The sequence below is a fragment of the Marmota marmota genome, unplaced genomic scaffold (assembly GCF_001458135.2).
Source record: "Marmota marmota marmota unplaced genomic scaffold, marMar, whole genome shotgun sequence".
Taxonomy (NCBI): Eukaryota; Metazoa; Chordata; class Mammalia; order Rodentia; family Sciuridae; genus Marmota; species Marmota marmota.
This window is the reverse complement of record NW_025999990.1, coordinates 22,581,779-22,598,898: the sequence shown is the minus strand read 5'-3', so window position 1 is coordinate 22,598,898 and position 17,120 is coordinate 22,581,779. Positions and strand designations below refer to the sequence as shown.

General features: G+C 36.5%; 1 long non-coding RNA gene across 2 annotated transcripts in view; it reads right to left on the bottom strand.

Annotated features, from left to right (window-relative positions):
• Positions 1–55: 55 nt before the first annotated feature.
• Positions 56–17,120, bottom strand: part of LOC125617732 — a 75,219-nt gene continuing 58,154 nt past the window's right edge. For both annotated transcript variants that reach the window (XR_007348830.1, XR_007348829.1), the window contains exon 3: positions 56–280. This is a non-coding gene — a long non-coding RNA (uncharacterized LOC125617732). The remainder of the gene's footprint in view (positions 281–17,120) is intronic.

Genomic DNA, 17,120 nt, shown 5'->3' with positions numbered 1-17,120 from the left:
TATATATATATATATATATATATATATATATATATATATATATATATATATATCTTATTTGATGTTTGAACACACACACAAGTGTATAGATGAGATCAATGAGACGAGAGTGGGGTAAGTCCCATGGCTAACTTCATAATCAATAGCAGATCCAGAAATCAGCCCAAGGTCTAACTCCAAAATCCAAGTTTGTGTTCTTCCCCATGTCGCCCATAGATTTCCAGATTCTTGACTGTATTCTCTAGCGGATCCAAGGCAGTTACAGAAAGATTTGCCTTACCTATAAAGTAAGACAAATATAACCTCAGTGACCAGCACAGTGTTGGAATTAGGACCAGTTCATTATTAATTAATGCATATTGCCCTTTATATGCTTTTTATGCAAAAAATTGCCCATTTTATGGCCTTAGAAAGCCACATTTTGCTATATAGACCTGACAGCAACTAAGTGAAGCACTTCAGTGGATTACAGATGTGTTCTTTTTTTTTTCCTCCTTCTGTCACTTCTTGAGCATCTGTCAGTGATCCCAGGAGGCAAAATCAGTGATGGAATGTGCAAAAGATTATTTTTTGCCATAGATTAAGCACCTAATCCCAGTTATCCCCAAATGCCTGCCAGGAAATGGCTTCTGTGTTAGTCAGCTTTTTCACTGCTAGGACCAAAAGACCTGATGAAAACAATTTTAGAGGAGGAAAAGTTCATTTGGAGCTTACAGTTGCAGAGATCTCAGTCCCTTGAAAGCCAATTCCGTTGCTCTGGGCCCAGGTGAGGTAGAACTTCATGAAGGAAGGGTGTGAAGGGGAAAAGCAGCTCAGAACATGACAATCCGGAAGCAGAAAGAGATTCCACTTACCAGGAAAAAAATATATACAATAAACACATACTCCCAATGACCCAACTCCTCCAGTCACACCCTACCTGCCCACTGTTACCACCCTGTTAACCTCTTCAACTGTATTAATGCACTGATTAGGTTAAGGCTCAAATAAGACAATCATTTCATCTCTAAGCTGTCTTGCATTGTCTAACACATGAGCTTTTGGGGGACAACCCATATCTAAACCATAACAGATTCATGTCACACAATTACTGAAGAAAGAATGAGGTGTGCCTCCCAATGCTGTTCTTTGCATGCAGAGGATGGTGCCATTCCAAGGACCCTCCATCAATTTATTCTAAGTCATCCCCCTCAAACTTTCACAAAGGTTACTTGTTCTTTTACTTTCCTTCCTGGATCCAGATTACTCACACATGTGAAGACAGAAGAGGAAGTCAGGAACTTCTGGATTGTCCTTACCATTTTTTCCTGTTGCACATTGCTTAAAAACATGTGTTCTTCTAAGAGTGGGACAAAATACATTTATGGTCCCCCTGAGGCTACTCATATTCTAACCTCATCTCAGCTTTAAATATGAGCCTTGTTCAATTGCATATACAATTAAAGTGTTTGTTTATAAAGTTTTCTATCACAAGTCACAATATAATAATCAGGTATTATTCTGTCAGTTCACATTGCCAAAGAAAGTCTTCTTGATGTTTTCCTGGATTTCTCTCTCATTCGTTCACCTCATCTGTAACTTCCTGGCTCCTCATGCTTGTTCTCTTCCTTCCTGAGGTAATTGAGAACAGGAATCTCTCTGTCACGTTAGTTCTTCACTCGTTTTGCCAAATGCTCATTTCACTCATTTATTGGACTCGTGTATGTCCCTAGAGTTTATGATAATCCAGAGAGTCGCTGAATTCCAATTTAGTATTTCCTTTGCCACTAAATTCATCTCTCTATTACTGATGAAGTCTTAACAGTACTCTTCTAAGCCAGAAAATATAACATTTATCTCACAGCTGAGGTGCAAATAGGATATTCCTCAAAATATCTTGCCCTTTATCCAGGAGCTATAAAATACAAAAAGAAAAAAGAAAAAAAAATATTCTGGATAACTTAATGTCAGCCTCCTAGCTCCAGCTGTGCTGTCTACACTTAGGCTAACAACCATCATCTGTACAGTTAAAGCCCAGGAAAAGATTTACTGAATGCACATAAGGTTGTAATAATACTTTAATTCTCTTTGTGTAAATTTTCAAGAGTATTCAGTCATGTGGGGTAAGATGTGAAAAGCGATTTTACATTAGTCAACATCAACATTAAAAAATGCTCACACTTTCAAAATTACCCAAATTTATGGAAAATAGAAGTCAAATCACACAAACTTTGAGAGCACAGACCATCAGAAGCCAAGATCAGAATCTGACACAGCAAAGGTGCCAGCCTCTGGGGTCCTCCTGGTGCCCAAAGGCTACAGGTTCTTTGCTCTGAGACAGCTCCGACCTTCCTTTAGCATCCTCGTCTCTTATGTCACTCCACATCTTCACATCTGTGTCCAGCAGCAGGTTCTAGGGTGTCTGCGGCATGGTGCCCCTGGACCACTGAACCTTCATCATGTAAGTCATGTTTCTCCCCAGGGCGGCATTCTCCCCACTGGACTCTGATCAAAGAGCATGTTCAAGTCGTTGCTGAACATCTTTATATTCAAAGCATGCCTGAATACACACAATTTGTTTTTAAATTGCAAGAATGTGAAGGGAATAAAGTTTTAGTAAGTTAAAAGCTGTGAAGAAAAAGAAAAGTAAGCAACTGTTTTTATTTTCATGTTGGTCTAGATTTAAAGCAACTTGGTTAGTTTAGGCATGTAAAATTGATAATTTAACATTTAAAAAGCTTATAAAATTCTGGGTTTGGATATATTAAATGACATAAAGCTTCCCCAGATAGTTTTAGAAAAATGAAACTAGTTTAAAAAGAGAATGGAGAATACTGAGTATTAAAAATCAAGAGTAGACAACTAAATATTCTGTTATTGGGTAACATTTATAATTTCATGTTTTACTTCTGGATCATCCTCTCTCTATAAACAATAATTTGCTGGATCCTAGATAAGAAAATTTAACATAAAACTATTTCAGTAAAACATCTTCTTTTGTACTCAGTATGTTATGGAGTTTCACATTTTGGGGGTAGGAGGAACTGATAACAATTCATACAGCAAATAAGGGATGATTAAAAAAATTGATCCATGGCACTGAGTTCTGATCTTCAGTTTTACCATTTATTCACTGTATTTAAAAAGAAAGTCTATCAAACAGTCTAAGTGACAGTTTCTCATCTGAAAAAGAATTATTAGTACCTTTTTTCTTTTATTTTTCCTTTTTTTTTACCATATTGGGGATTGAACCCAGAATCTCACACAATTTAAATTGTCCCAGATTTGGCCAGTGGGAATCCTTTATGTTGGTTCTCATGTCCTTTTGATATGTCATCATTGATTATTGAGCATTTTAAGCTTATTTTATATTCTCCTTCTCTTATCCTGGAATATGCCATTTTTCAAAGGATTTCTCATTGCCATTGGTCAGGAATGGTACTAGATATAAAATCTAGGTCTAGATAGAATTATTGCTACTTACAGCTTTTTGATTATTTTATCTCATCTGAAACTATTATTTTTTTAAATATTTATTCTACCTTCATTTAGTCTTATCATTAACATTTCAATTCGTTCCATTCAATGTTCCTTTTTCTATTCCTATCTTGCCTTCTTTGAATTAATCATATTTTTATCCCATGTATTCTCTTATTTTGTTCTTAATTTATTCTTTTGTCATTATTTTAATAATTATCCTAAGGATTATAATATGTACCTTCCCCTGACTAGTATATAGTATAATAAACCTTATAAAACTTTAATGGATAATTCTGTCTTCTGCATTACTCTTCTCATGAATTTTCTGGATACATATGTTTTAAACTTCAGAAGATGTTCTTATTTTGCATAGTAAATGTTTATTTAGATTTACCTACATACTTACCCTTTCTAGTGCACTTTATTTCTCCTTACAAGCATTTTCCTTCTATGTGAAAAACTCCCCATAGTATTTCTTTTAGTACAGGTCTACTGGCAATAAATTATCTCAGATTTTGTTTGCCTAAAAGGATTTTTACTTCACATTTATTTTTGAAGATTTTTTTGATAGAAATAGATTTCCAGGATGAGAATTATTTTCTTTCAGGTGTCATTTCACTGATTTTCTGAAGTCTATTCTCTGTCCTTTAGTTAGTACGTTGAAGGTAGTAGCTGTGTTGGATCTCTACCTGCTTTGAAATTTTCCACTGATGGTTAGTTTTCTGCAGTTTTACAGTTATGAACCAACAACTTTGAGCTGATTGTGTCCCCAATCTCAGAATGTGGCTGCCTTTGAAATTATGGTGGTTACAAGGGTAATCAAATCAAAAAATGGCTATTGAGGTCTTCATCCAATACTAGTGTTCTATAAAAAGGGGGATGTTAAGACACAGAGGCAGTCACTCAGGATGCCCATGTTATGATGCAGGCTGCAAGAGAGAGTGAGTGTACCAGAGGGAGCTTGTTTTTATAACAAAATAACCCATTGATCCATGGGTCGTCCCAAAGGACTTACCTCCCAGTATCATTAACATGGGACTTGGAAGATTAAATGTAGCACATGTAGCACGTGAACTCTGAGAGACAAACTTCCATGCAGTAAGGATCCGTTAGCCCTTTTTCTTGCGTACTGAATTAGCCAGTGCACCATCAGCACAAGGCATCTATTTTACTCGGGGACTGTAGCACTGTGGAATGCAGAACTTAAGTCTTTGACAAACTCAAGAAAATTCCTAGTAGTTACCTTCTCTTCACATATCCATTTTATATAATTCTATGTTTGTTCTTGTACTAAGAAGCCAGCATGTTGGACTTCTTCACCATGATCCATCTATCTCTTAAACTTTTTTCTGTATCTTTTTCTTTTTTGATTTTATGTTTTCTTGTTCTTGTTCTTTGTGTGCTTTGAGTTGAGTAATTACTGATAATCTATTTCTAATTCACTAATTATCTAGTCTGTTATATCTGCTGTTAAAATGCATTGACCTATTAAATTCTTAATTTTAATTACGTTTTTTTTAGTTCTGGGATAGCCTTTTTATTGTGTTTTATAGATACCAGTTGTCTGGCTAAATTATAATTTTATCTTAAATATATTCATCATAACTAATAAGTCTATATCTAATCATTCTAATCTATTCCCTATTATCTATATTTTCTCTTCATCTTTAGTCATACAGTCTTGTTTCCTATTGTATCTAATGAATTTTGAATGAATGCTGGATATGTTTTGTAAGAAATTACACTTAAATGATGCAACGTTGTCTTTCTTCAGGTAGTTTTGGCATAAAAGTTTGATCCATAGGGGACACTCCAGTAGGAAGCTAACATTTCTTTCCTTAGTAAAGCCCTTTGAGATATCTCCTTGTAAATCCTGAGATGTTTGTTCACAAGGACTCTTTTTCCTTGATGTGTTCTGAATGCCAAACCTTGATTCTCTCATACCATTAGACTGCCAAAGTGAGCTAAATTTTTTGCCTATGAGCAGCAGCTTTTTGCATTATTTCTGACAGTGTTGCCTGTCACGTGCACTGCTTTGGAATTAAAAAAAAGAAAAAAAGTCTCAAGGGGAAATTGTGAAAAAAAAAAAATCCAAGTATACTTCACTCTAATTCCTTTTCTATAGGTTCTTTCCCTCCTTAAATTGTGGCTGTCTTGACAGCTCTGAACTCCAAGCTTTGTCTTGCTAGACCTGTGAGTGTGCCAAAAGCTCCAGGCTGCCACATTGGGTTTGGCCTTGGTGCCATGATATGTGAATCAGTAAAGGCCCTGAGGGCGAAAGCAGCCATAGACACCAAGCTCAGTTCAATGCAACTCACTTCTCTTCAGGGTCTTGGACCACACTGTTAGCCTGGTTGCTCTAGTGGCTTTCTAATGCCTTAAAAGAGCTAATTTGCTTTCCTTCCTCCTCCCTTCAACCTAACTCTTAGATTTCTTGGGGAAAGACTTTTTTTTCCCTGAGACTAGCAATACCATCATAGCCAGAAGTAGGAGTGCCTCCTATTTTTACTGTCTCCCATAATAATGGTAATGATCATTTCTGCCTTGCCTACCCCATGGGAAGATCTGAAGCTAATTTAGCCTGGAGAAAGGCAAAGTAGTAAGACAGAAAAATTTGTTAATAAATTTAACAATTTATTTTCCAAATATTCATTGAGTACCCAATTTCTAGAAAATATAAAAGAAAAATAATAAGGGGAAAGAGGGAGAGACTGAGAGAAGGGAGACTGCAAGAGAGAAAGAGAGGAAGAAAAGGACCACCCTACTTTCATGGAGATTAGTGACTTTAAATATGTTGGGATGTAAATGAAAAACTGTGAGATCACTGCTATTCAGAAAATTAAAAGCAGGTGGAAAATAACTACTTTAGATTAAGAAGGGACAGAAAAAAACTTTCTGAAGGGAGGATATTAAAACTTTTTTAAAAAGCAGCCATATGAAGACCAATTTCAATAGTATTACAAGTAAGAGAACAGTTAATACAAAGGAAGCCTCAAGAGAAAAATGAGTGGAGTGAACACAACTATTAATATCAACAATTTTTCCCTCTGCTTTCTGATGTCCCCACTAGTCCCTTCCGTGTTGGAGAGCCTAATAGGAAGTTAGTTGGCAAAGGAGACTGGAAAATATAGTTTGCAGAACTCAACCCTAGCAATAAAGAACAAACTATAGAAGGGCAAATATGTGAGAAGAAATAGTCAAAAACTAGGAATGTCTACACTTTTGGCTATGCTCACTTTTCTGTATATAAACTTCAAATTATAGCAATAACATCATATTTATCCCATATAAGATGCAACTATATACACTCTGCTGTCATGTATACCTAAAAGAACAAATAAAAAATTAAAAAATATGCAACCATCCTTTAAGCCAATAATGATACTCTCTCCCTTGTCTAATAAAAGTTTGACACAAAGTCCCAGAAGTAATTGTTTCTCTCTTAAGATGATATGAATTTAACTTATAGTTAAGTTACTATCTGAAATGATCCTGTAACCCAAAAGTCAAGTTTTAAAATTAATTGCAATTTAAATTTCTTATATAAAATTATGGAAGGGGGAATCCAAGATGGCCGGCTAGAGGGAGACTGCATTGTGTTTCACTCCATGACCTGGAATTCAAGTAATGGGAATACTGTTTTTCTGTGAGTGATAGAGGACCCACAACAGCTGCCCACACAGGTCTCCAGGCTTCAGTGTCAGTGCAGGACTCCTGATACTCGCCAATACAGGGCTTCCAGGTGCCCAAGCAGACCACCAGCATCAGCACATGTGCAAGACTCCTGGCTGCACACCTGTGCAGGAATTCTATTCACCAATCCCACACAGGACACCCAGCTGCTACTCATGCACAGGAACTCCAGCTGCCACTCCCATGTGGACCCCCATCTACCACCATGGGGCTCCCCTGGTCACTTCCATCTTGGGACTCTGCAGCCACTGCCGTAGTCCCCAACATCCGGTATCCTGACTGCACCTGGGGACATTGCACAGGGTCTAGAGACAGCCGTCAACCACAACACTGCATGCTGCAGAGCTGCATCTCTTAACACATCACCCAACACCACTATCTGACCCACCTGACTGGACTCTCCATCTCTGAAAGCAGCCACCTCCATCTTGGGAAACCTTTCTCACCATGTTTAGTTGGGGCAACTCCTAGCTTGGAACACCAGTTGGGCAGGTACCCGTAGTTCCCAATTCCCCACACTCTCAGGCAGCCGCTAACCCAACACAGGGACTGCCATATCAAAACAGCTTTCTGCAACAGATGCACAGCCCCAGAGTGCAGCACACAAGACCTCTAGAGATAAAGGTTCAAGATTGGGAAGTAGAAAAGGAGGGAATGAGATACAGTTTAGAGACTCAATTAGAGACCAGGAATTGTGATGTCTATAGGTGATATAAGGAGATAAAACCAGGCACCCACATCAAACGAGTGAGCCTCAAAACAGATCCTTGGGGTGCAGTCTCCCATTGGGACTAGGAGGTGCTATACCCCACTTCTAGGAGCCCTGCACACAAGACCAACCCTCTCACTCTGGTAACCTTCATCATCCTGAGGGTGGAGATACCAGCAGATAACAGACAACCCCACCTATTGGATGAGAAGGGAAGCAGGAAATATACTGATCTCCAACAAAAACAATCCTTGTATCTTCCTTCAAGATTTTTTACTCCCTTTTTCTTCTCACTCCCTTCCATTTCCAACATTTGTGAAACCAAGTACTCAGCATGAATTAAGCTACTGAAAAAGGGGATGCCTGAATAGTATATTACAATTGTGTTGTATATTCTTTGATGTAATATTTTTACATTTTTTATTTTTTCTTCAATATTTATGTGTATTTGTTTTTTGTACTCTATTGTTTTCCCACATTCTTGTCTCCCCAAAATCACTTCCTCTCTCTTCTCCTGCTACTAACCAACTTCTTTAGATTCCTCTTTCACACTTTCTAAGATCTAATAACCCTATATCCTACCCCCTATCCCCTCAACCTTTTATCCGACACCTCACCCCTGGTTCTTTGTCCACCATTAGAAACTATAGACCATTTTGCAAACCTATTGTGTATATAATGGATAATAATTGAACTCACCATGTCTGTATATTGTGACAAAACTGTAAATGTCTTAATAGCAGCTATTTGGTTTAAGATTGTATATTGTTTGTATTGGGATCTGTTTACATTGTTCTCCCCCCCCAGAGGAGAGGTATTGGAACCCTGAAGGGGCAGTATAAGCCTATAGGGTAAACACGGTAATGCCTTGGATCTGCAGTGCTAGAATGGAAGACACAGAAACAACATGAAAAAAAAAAAAACAAGAGAAGAAAGTGCCCAAAACAAATCAAGATACTACATTATAAAAATTCATGGCTAACACAACAGAAGAAATTAAAGAGAAGGAGTTCAGGATGTACACAATTAAAATGTTCTGTGAATTAAAGGATGATATAAGAGAGCAAATCAGGCAGCAAAAGATCATTTCAATGAAGAGCTACATAAGCAAATACAGGAAGCAAAGATTATTTTAATAAAGAGATACAGGTTCTGAACATAACAGAAATCTTTGAAATGAAAGAAATAATAAACCAAATTAAAAGTTCAATAGGAAGCATCATCCACAGATTAGATCACTTGGAATACAGGATCTCAGAAAATGAAGACAAAATATGTAATCTTGAAAAGAATGTTAACCATACAGTGAAGATGGTAAGAAACCATGAGCAGAACATTCAAGAATTATGGGATAACATAAAAAGCCAATTTTAAGAATTATTGGGATAGAGGAAGGCATAGAGTTCCAAACCAAAGGAATGAACAATCTTTTCAATGAAATAATATCAGAAAATTTTCCAAACATGAATAACGAATTGGAAAGTCAAATACAAGAGGCTTACACAATGCCAAATGTATAAAATCACAACAGATTCACACCAAGTCACACCATAATGAAAATGCCTAGCATATAGAATAATAGAGATTTTTTAAATAATACAGAGAATTTAAAAGCCACAAGAGAAAGGAATCAGATTACATATAGGGTGAAACCAATTAGGATGTCTGCAGATTTTTCAACCCATACCCTGGAAGTTAGAATATCCTGGAACAATATATCAAGCTCTGAAAGAAAATGGATGCCAACCAAGAATCTTATATCCAGCAAAATTAAGCTTTATATTTGATGATGAAATAAAAACCTTCCATGATAAACAAAACTTAAAAGAATTTACAACTAGAAAGCTTGCAGTACAGAATCTTCTTGGCAAAATTTTCCATGAGGAGGAAATAAAAAAGTAAAATGGAAATCATAAAATAAAGATATTACACTAAAGGAAAAAACAAAGGAGAAACCAAGTCAAGTTAAATACCAAATATAAAAAAAAATGACTGGAAATACAAATCATATCTCAATAATGACTCTGAAAGTTAATGGCCTAAACTCACCAATCAAAAGACATAGACTGGCAGGTTGGATTCTAAAAAAGACCCAACAATATTCTGCCTTCCAAAGATTCATCTCACAGGAAAAGATATCCACAGACTGAAGGCTAAAGGTTTGGAAAAAATATACCACTGACATGGGCCGCAAAATCAAGCAAGGGTTTCCATCCTCATAGAATGAAGTGGACTTCAAGCCAAAGTTAATCAAATGGGATAAAGATGGACATTTCATACTGCATAAGGAACCACACATCAACAAGACATACAATTATAAATATATATGCCCCCAATACTGGAGCATCTACTATCATCAAACAAACTCTTCTCAAATCCAGGAATCAAATAGACCACAACACAATAATTCTGGGTGACTTTAACACACCTCTTTCACCACTGGATAGATCTTCTAAACAAAAGCTAAACAAAGATACTACAGAACTCAATAATGCAATGAATAACTTAGACTTAACTGACATATATAGAATATTTCATCCATCAACAAGTGAGTACACTTTCTTATTCCACAAAGCAATTCTTAGCAAATCCAAAGAAGAAAACATACTACCTGCATTCTATCAGATCATAATGGAATGAAATTAGAAAATAATGATAAAATAAAAAATAAAAGTTACTCCAACACCTGAAGATTAAATAATATGCTATTGAGTGAACAATGGGTTGCAAAAGACATCAATAAGGAGATCAAAAAATTCTTAGAGGTAAATGAGAACACTGATACAACATATCAAACTCTCTGAGACACCATGAAGGCAGTACTAAGAGGAAAGTTCATTGCATGGCATTCTTTCCTTAAAAGAAGAAGAAGTCAATAAATGACCTAATATTATATCTCAAACCCCTAGAAAAAGAAGAACAAATCAACACAAAAAGCAGTAAAACACAGGAACTTCTTAAAATCAAAGCTGAAATCAATGAAATGGAAACAAAAGAAACTATTAAAAAAGGTGACAAAACAAAAATTTGGTTCTTTTAAAAAATAAATAAAATTGATAAACACTTAGCCATGCTAACAAAGAGAAAGAGAGACAAAATTCAAATTACTAACATCCATGATGAAAAAGAAAATATCATAACAGACACTATAGGAATCAGAAGATAATTAGAAATTATTTTGAAAATTTGTACTCCAATAAAATAGAAAATATTGAAGCATCAACAAATTTCTAGAATCATATGATTTGCCCAAATTGAATAAGGATGATATACACAATTTAAACAGATCAATTTCAAGCAATGAAATAGAAGATGCCATCAGAAACCTACAAACCAAGAAAAGCCCAGGACCAGATGGATACACAGATGAGTTCTACAAGACCTTTAAAGAAAAACTGATATCAATACAACTCAAAATTTATTTAGTGAAATAGAAAAAGAGGGAACACTTCTAAACTCATTCTATGAGGTCAATATTTCCCTGATTCCAAAACCAGAAAAAGACACATCAAAGAAAAAAAACTTCAGACCAATATCTCTAATGAACATACATGAAAAATTCTCAATAAAATTCTGGCAAATTGTATACAAAAATACATCAATAAGATAGTGTGCCACAATCGAGTGGGGTTCATTCCAGGGATGCAATTTTGTTCAACATACAGAAATCAATAAAAGTAATTCATCACATCAATAGACTTAAAGATAAAAATCATATCATCATCTCAATAGATGCAGAAAAAGCACTTGACAAAATACAGCACCCATTCATGTTCAAAACACTAGAAAAACTATGGTTACTGGAACATATCTCAATATTGTAAAAGCTACCTATGCTAAGCCCTAGGCCAACATCATTCTAAATGGAGAAAAATTGAAAGCTTTCCCTCTAACAACTGGAAAAAGACAGCGATACACTCTTTTACCACTTCTATTTAACATAGTTCTTGAAACTCTAGCCAGAGCAATTACACAGATGAAAGAAATTAAAGGAATATGAATAGAAAAAGAAGAACTCAAGTTAGCACTATTTGCCAGCAAAACTATTGTATACCTAGAAGACCCAAAAAATTCCACCAGAAAACTTTTAGAACTAGTAAACGAATTCAGCAAAATAGCAGGATATAAAATCAACACCCATAAAATAAAGGCACTTTGGTAATCAGTGACATATCCTCTGAAAGAAACACCAGGAAAACTACCCCATTTACAATAGCCTAAGGAAAAAAATAAAATAAAATACTTGGGAATCAACTTAATGAAAGAGGTGAAAGACCTCTATAGTGAAAACTACAGAATGCTAAAGAAAGAAATTTTAAAAGACCTTAGAAAATGGAAAGATCTTCCTTGTTCTTGGATAGGCAGAATTAATATTGTCAAAATTACAGTACTACCAAAAGCACTATATAGATTAATGCAATTCTAATAAAAATTCCATTTATATTCCTCATAGAAATAGAAAAAGTGGTCATGAAGTTCATCTGGAAAAGTAAGAGAAGCAGAACAGCAAAAGAAATTCTTAGCAGGAAGAGTGAAGCAGGTGGCATCACTATACCAGATCTTAAACTACACTACAGAGCAATAGTAATAAAAACAACATGGTATTGGAACCAAAATAGACTGTAGACCAATGATACAAAATAGAGAACACAGAGACAAGCCCACATAATTACAGTTATGTTATATTAGACAAAGTCACCAATAACATATATTGGAGAAAAAATAGTCTCTTAAACAAATGGTGCTGGGAAAACTGGAAATATTTATGCAACAAAACTCTCTCACCATGCACAAATCTCAACCCAAAGTGGATCAAGGACCTAGGAATTAAATCAGAGACCCTGCACCTAATAAAAGAAAAAGTAGGCCCAAATCTCTGTCATCTCAGATTAGGCACCCACTTCCTTAATAAAACTCCTATAGTGCAAGAATTAAAATCAAGAATCAATAAATGGGATGGATTCAAACTAAAACTCTTCTCATCAAAAGAGACAATCAGTAAGGTCAACAGAGAGCACACAGAATGGGAGCAAATTTTTACCACACACACATCAGATAGAGCACTAATCTCTAGGATATATAAAGAACTCAATAATTTTCACACACACATACACACACACAATAACCCAATCAATAAATGGGCCAAGGAACTGAAGAGACACTTCAATGAAGATGGTATACAATCAATCAACAAATATATGAAAAACGTTCAACATCTCTAGCAATTATAGAAATTTAAATCTAAACCACTCTAAGATTTCATCTCACTCCAGTCACAATGGCAGCTATTAATAATACAAACAACAATAAGTGTTGGCCATGATGTGGGGAAAAAGGCACACTCATACATTGCTGGTGGGACTGCAAATTGGTGCAGCCAATCTAGAAAGTAGTATGGAGAATCCTTGGAAAGCTGGAAATGACCCAGCTATCTCACTCCTCAGTCTGTACCCAAGAGACTTAAAAACAGCATACTACAGGGACACAGACACACCAATGTTTATAGCAGCACAATTCACAATAGCTAAACTGTGGAGCCAATCTAGATGCCCTTTAGTAGATGAACAGATAAAGAAAATGTGGTATATATACACAATAGAATATTACTCAGCATTAAATGAGAATAAAAACATGGCATTTGCAGGTAAATGGATGGAGCTGGAGAATATTATGCTAAGTGAATAAGCCAATCTCCCCCCCCAAAAAAATCAAATACCAAATGTTTTCTATGATATAAGAATGCTGATCCATAATGGGAATGGGGCAGGAGAGCATGGAAGAAATGGACAAAAATTTTAGATAGGGCAAAGGTGAGGGATGGTAATGGAAGGGGTATGGGAGTAGGAAAGACGTAGAATGAAATGGATATCATTACCCTAGGCATGTGTATGAAGACACGAGTGGTGTAACTCTATTTTGTGTACAACCAGGACATGAAAAAGTGTGCTCTTTATGTGTAATATGAATTGAATTGCTTTCTGCTGTCATATATCACAAATCATAATAAATAATTTTTTTAAATTGTGGAAGGAATATGGACAACTATGACTGGGTACATAATCACCAGATGGAGGCTCTGTTGAACTGTGACTTGCCATGAAGCCACACTTGGTACAACCTCCAACATTGACTACTTGTCATCACATTTTTCCTTACTCTCAACTATCACCACAGTTGTTTGGGATCCCTCATTTGAGAGTAAACCAAGTTGTCATTCTTAAGGGGTATAAATCCTATCTATATTTCCTTTTTGTGTTTTCCATTAGTTTAGGAACATAAAATGACTAAGGGATACTCTTCAGGAACCCCAGAGTTTCAAATAGAGTTTATGGTCCTCTTGTGGTATAGCAGTTATTTTCCCCCTTGGTAGGAAATAAATCAACTTAACCAATAAAATATACTTCTTGCATTGCCTAGTAGTTCTGTGACATAAATATCAGATGTCAGCCATTCCAGTTCAATCAAATCATCATTCTGTCTCTGGTGAGGGCATTTATTCATTGAGAACAAAGATCTCCAAATCAGTAGATTAGGATCAAGATAGAAAAGCTTTGCAGCATATGCTTCTTGAACACCAATGCTTCACCAGCCATGTGCCAAGTAAGGGCCAGAGCAGAGCTAGAGGAATACATAATGGAGAGGGACACTGACACCTTTTGAAAGCTTTGTGATGCTTGATCTCTGTAAGCCAAGGATGATGGTAGGAGATATTTCCATTGACATGGCTTCCAAATTTCATTTGGAATGATGAGATTCCAAAGAGGCAGGGTCCACACCAAAGCTGTAACCTCTAGAGACAACGTAAGTACAATTACCTTAGTAGGCAGAAAAAAAACAAAACAGTGGCAGTCTCAATGTGGCACCATAATTCTGCATGTATTGTTGCAGATGACTGAAAGATCATGCTTTCCTTAGAACAGATGGGCAACATGCACTAGCAGTCCTTTATCTATATCTTTAGAAGGATAACCTGTATCCTAAATGGGAAGTTATTATTTCGAGAAAGTTGTAAGAAGACATAAGTGGAAAGAGAATAGGTAAGACAACTGAGTTACAGTCATGACTATTGACCCAAAGACTTCTCTTGGAACTTCATCTTTTCTAATTTTAAAATGAGAATAATAAAATGATTTAAAAAGTTAATAATAGGGGCCAAGATTGTAGCTCAGTGGTAGAACTTGCCTAGCATGAGTGAGGCCCTGGGCTTGATCCTCAGCACCACATAAATATAAACAAATAATATGAAGGTATAAAAAATGCAATAACATTATTTTTAAAAGTTAATAATAGCCAGTATGTACTGAGTGTGTACAATGTACCAAGCACTGTTTCATACACTTGCCATGAATTATATCATCCAATCTTCTTATTAGATATGTTTTATTATCAAACCCATCTTGTAGTTGAAGAAACTGAAATACAGAAAGGTTAACAATCTATTGAGCTTCAACAGCTAGTTAGTGGTAATCTAGGGTCTTAGGTCCATGCTCATGATGCTATTTAGTCATGGATGAAACCTCTTCCGTCTTAGTTTTAATGTCTGTAGCTTTTTTTTTTTTTTTTTTGAGATAGATATAACTATCTCAAAAATGTCCCAAAGTGATCCCCAGGAATGACCAATTTTAAGTAAACAAAAACCAACTTCCTAAAATTAGACTGATTGTGTAATTTAACTCAGGTGGACTAAATTGGCTATAAATTCTTTTACCAGACATCCATGCCCCACAGGCTTCTGGGCACTAGAACAAAAATAACCAAGTGCATAATGATCACAACTGGGACAACTTGCCCAAACAAATCTCTGTGCCAAAACACTCTGGAGAGAAAGAGAAATAATTTCCTATCAACACCCTAATCATTCTGGGAGACTACTTCATAAATAACTGCCAAAGCAGAAACAGAGTGATGGGTGGGTGGGAAGGATGGTCACAGGGTGCTTCAAGGATGGCACTGGATTTTATGTGGGATACTCATGCTCCAAGTCCTCTTAACTGCTCACAACGAGGAACTTGTTATAATCATCATGGAAAATTAGCAGGTCCAAACTTCAGATTTTACAGAAGAGAATATGGAGGCTTAAAAAAAAAAAAAACCATAGCTAAACCAGAACTCATCCATCCTGAATTCCCAGTCCTTCTCTCTGTCAAAACTGCATTGCCAGTCCAAGCCCTTTGTCACTCTGAGCATCAGTTTTCTCACTTGTAGAATGGGAATAACTTTACATGTTCTAACCACCTATTACATATGGTTGAATAAGATTAAATGAAATAATGTGGGGAAAAGTATATTCCATTGGTCTGAGGGCTTGGAATGCAACATTTCCTTCTCATTTAGTGACCATTTACACCGACTTCAGCAGGCAAGTCCTAGGGTGTCCAGGAACAGACCTGCAGTTTAAAGAGACACATCATTGGAGGTTGAACAACAGGCTAGGTCTAAAATGGACAGAATGGGAGTATGCATGGGAAAGCCAAGCAGATGGTAGGAAAAAAAACCTAGAAAATGCCATTTAGTAAACCACAAAATATTATTTAGGGGAAAACTGACATCCTACTGCTTGCATTACTAAAACTCACACCATTATTAAAGACACACTATTTCAAAATGTGCCAGGTGGATTGAGCTCCATTTATCATAGAAGCAAGTAAAGATGTCCTAGTTAGGGTTTGTCTGCTGGGAGCCATTAGCCAAGTAGGTATGACAATTTCCTTGCCAGCGTACCCCATGTTGCTGACATTTTGCAGTGACATTGAATGTAGTTGACCTTGCTCAAGGACCAGGGCGGATTAGGGTGTTCCCGGTTTAACATAATCGGGTTTAGGGCGTTCCCAGTTTAGGTTCCAGGTTTAAGGTTTAAGATTATTCCTGCTGGGAATAGGGCGTATCCTGCTGCCTAAATTCCCCTTGAGTTCTCACGGGATTCAGACAGTATATTTTGGAAGACAGATGCCCAGAGAGGAGAATTTGGGAGAGAACGTGGATTTTGGGCAGAGAACGTGGATTTCCCCAGAACGTGATTGTAGACGGCTGGTGTGAGTTCGGGAATAAAGAGTTGCTGTTTGAATCTACAAGCTGTGTGGTGGCTCCTGATTGTGTGCCCAGCCAGACTGCAGCATTTGTGCCCAGCCAGACTGTGGCATTTGGTGGCCCGTACGGGGAACTTCTGAAGCTTAAAGGTAAGTGAAATTTCTCACCCCTGAGGAAGAGCGAAAGAATGGGTGACCAATTCAAAAAACAATGTGTTATTGTTTTGATTTAT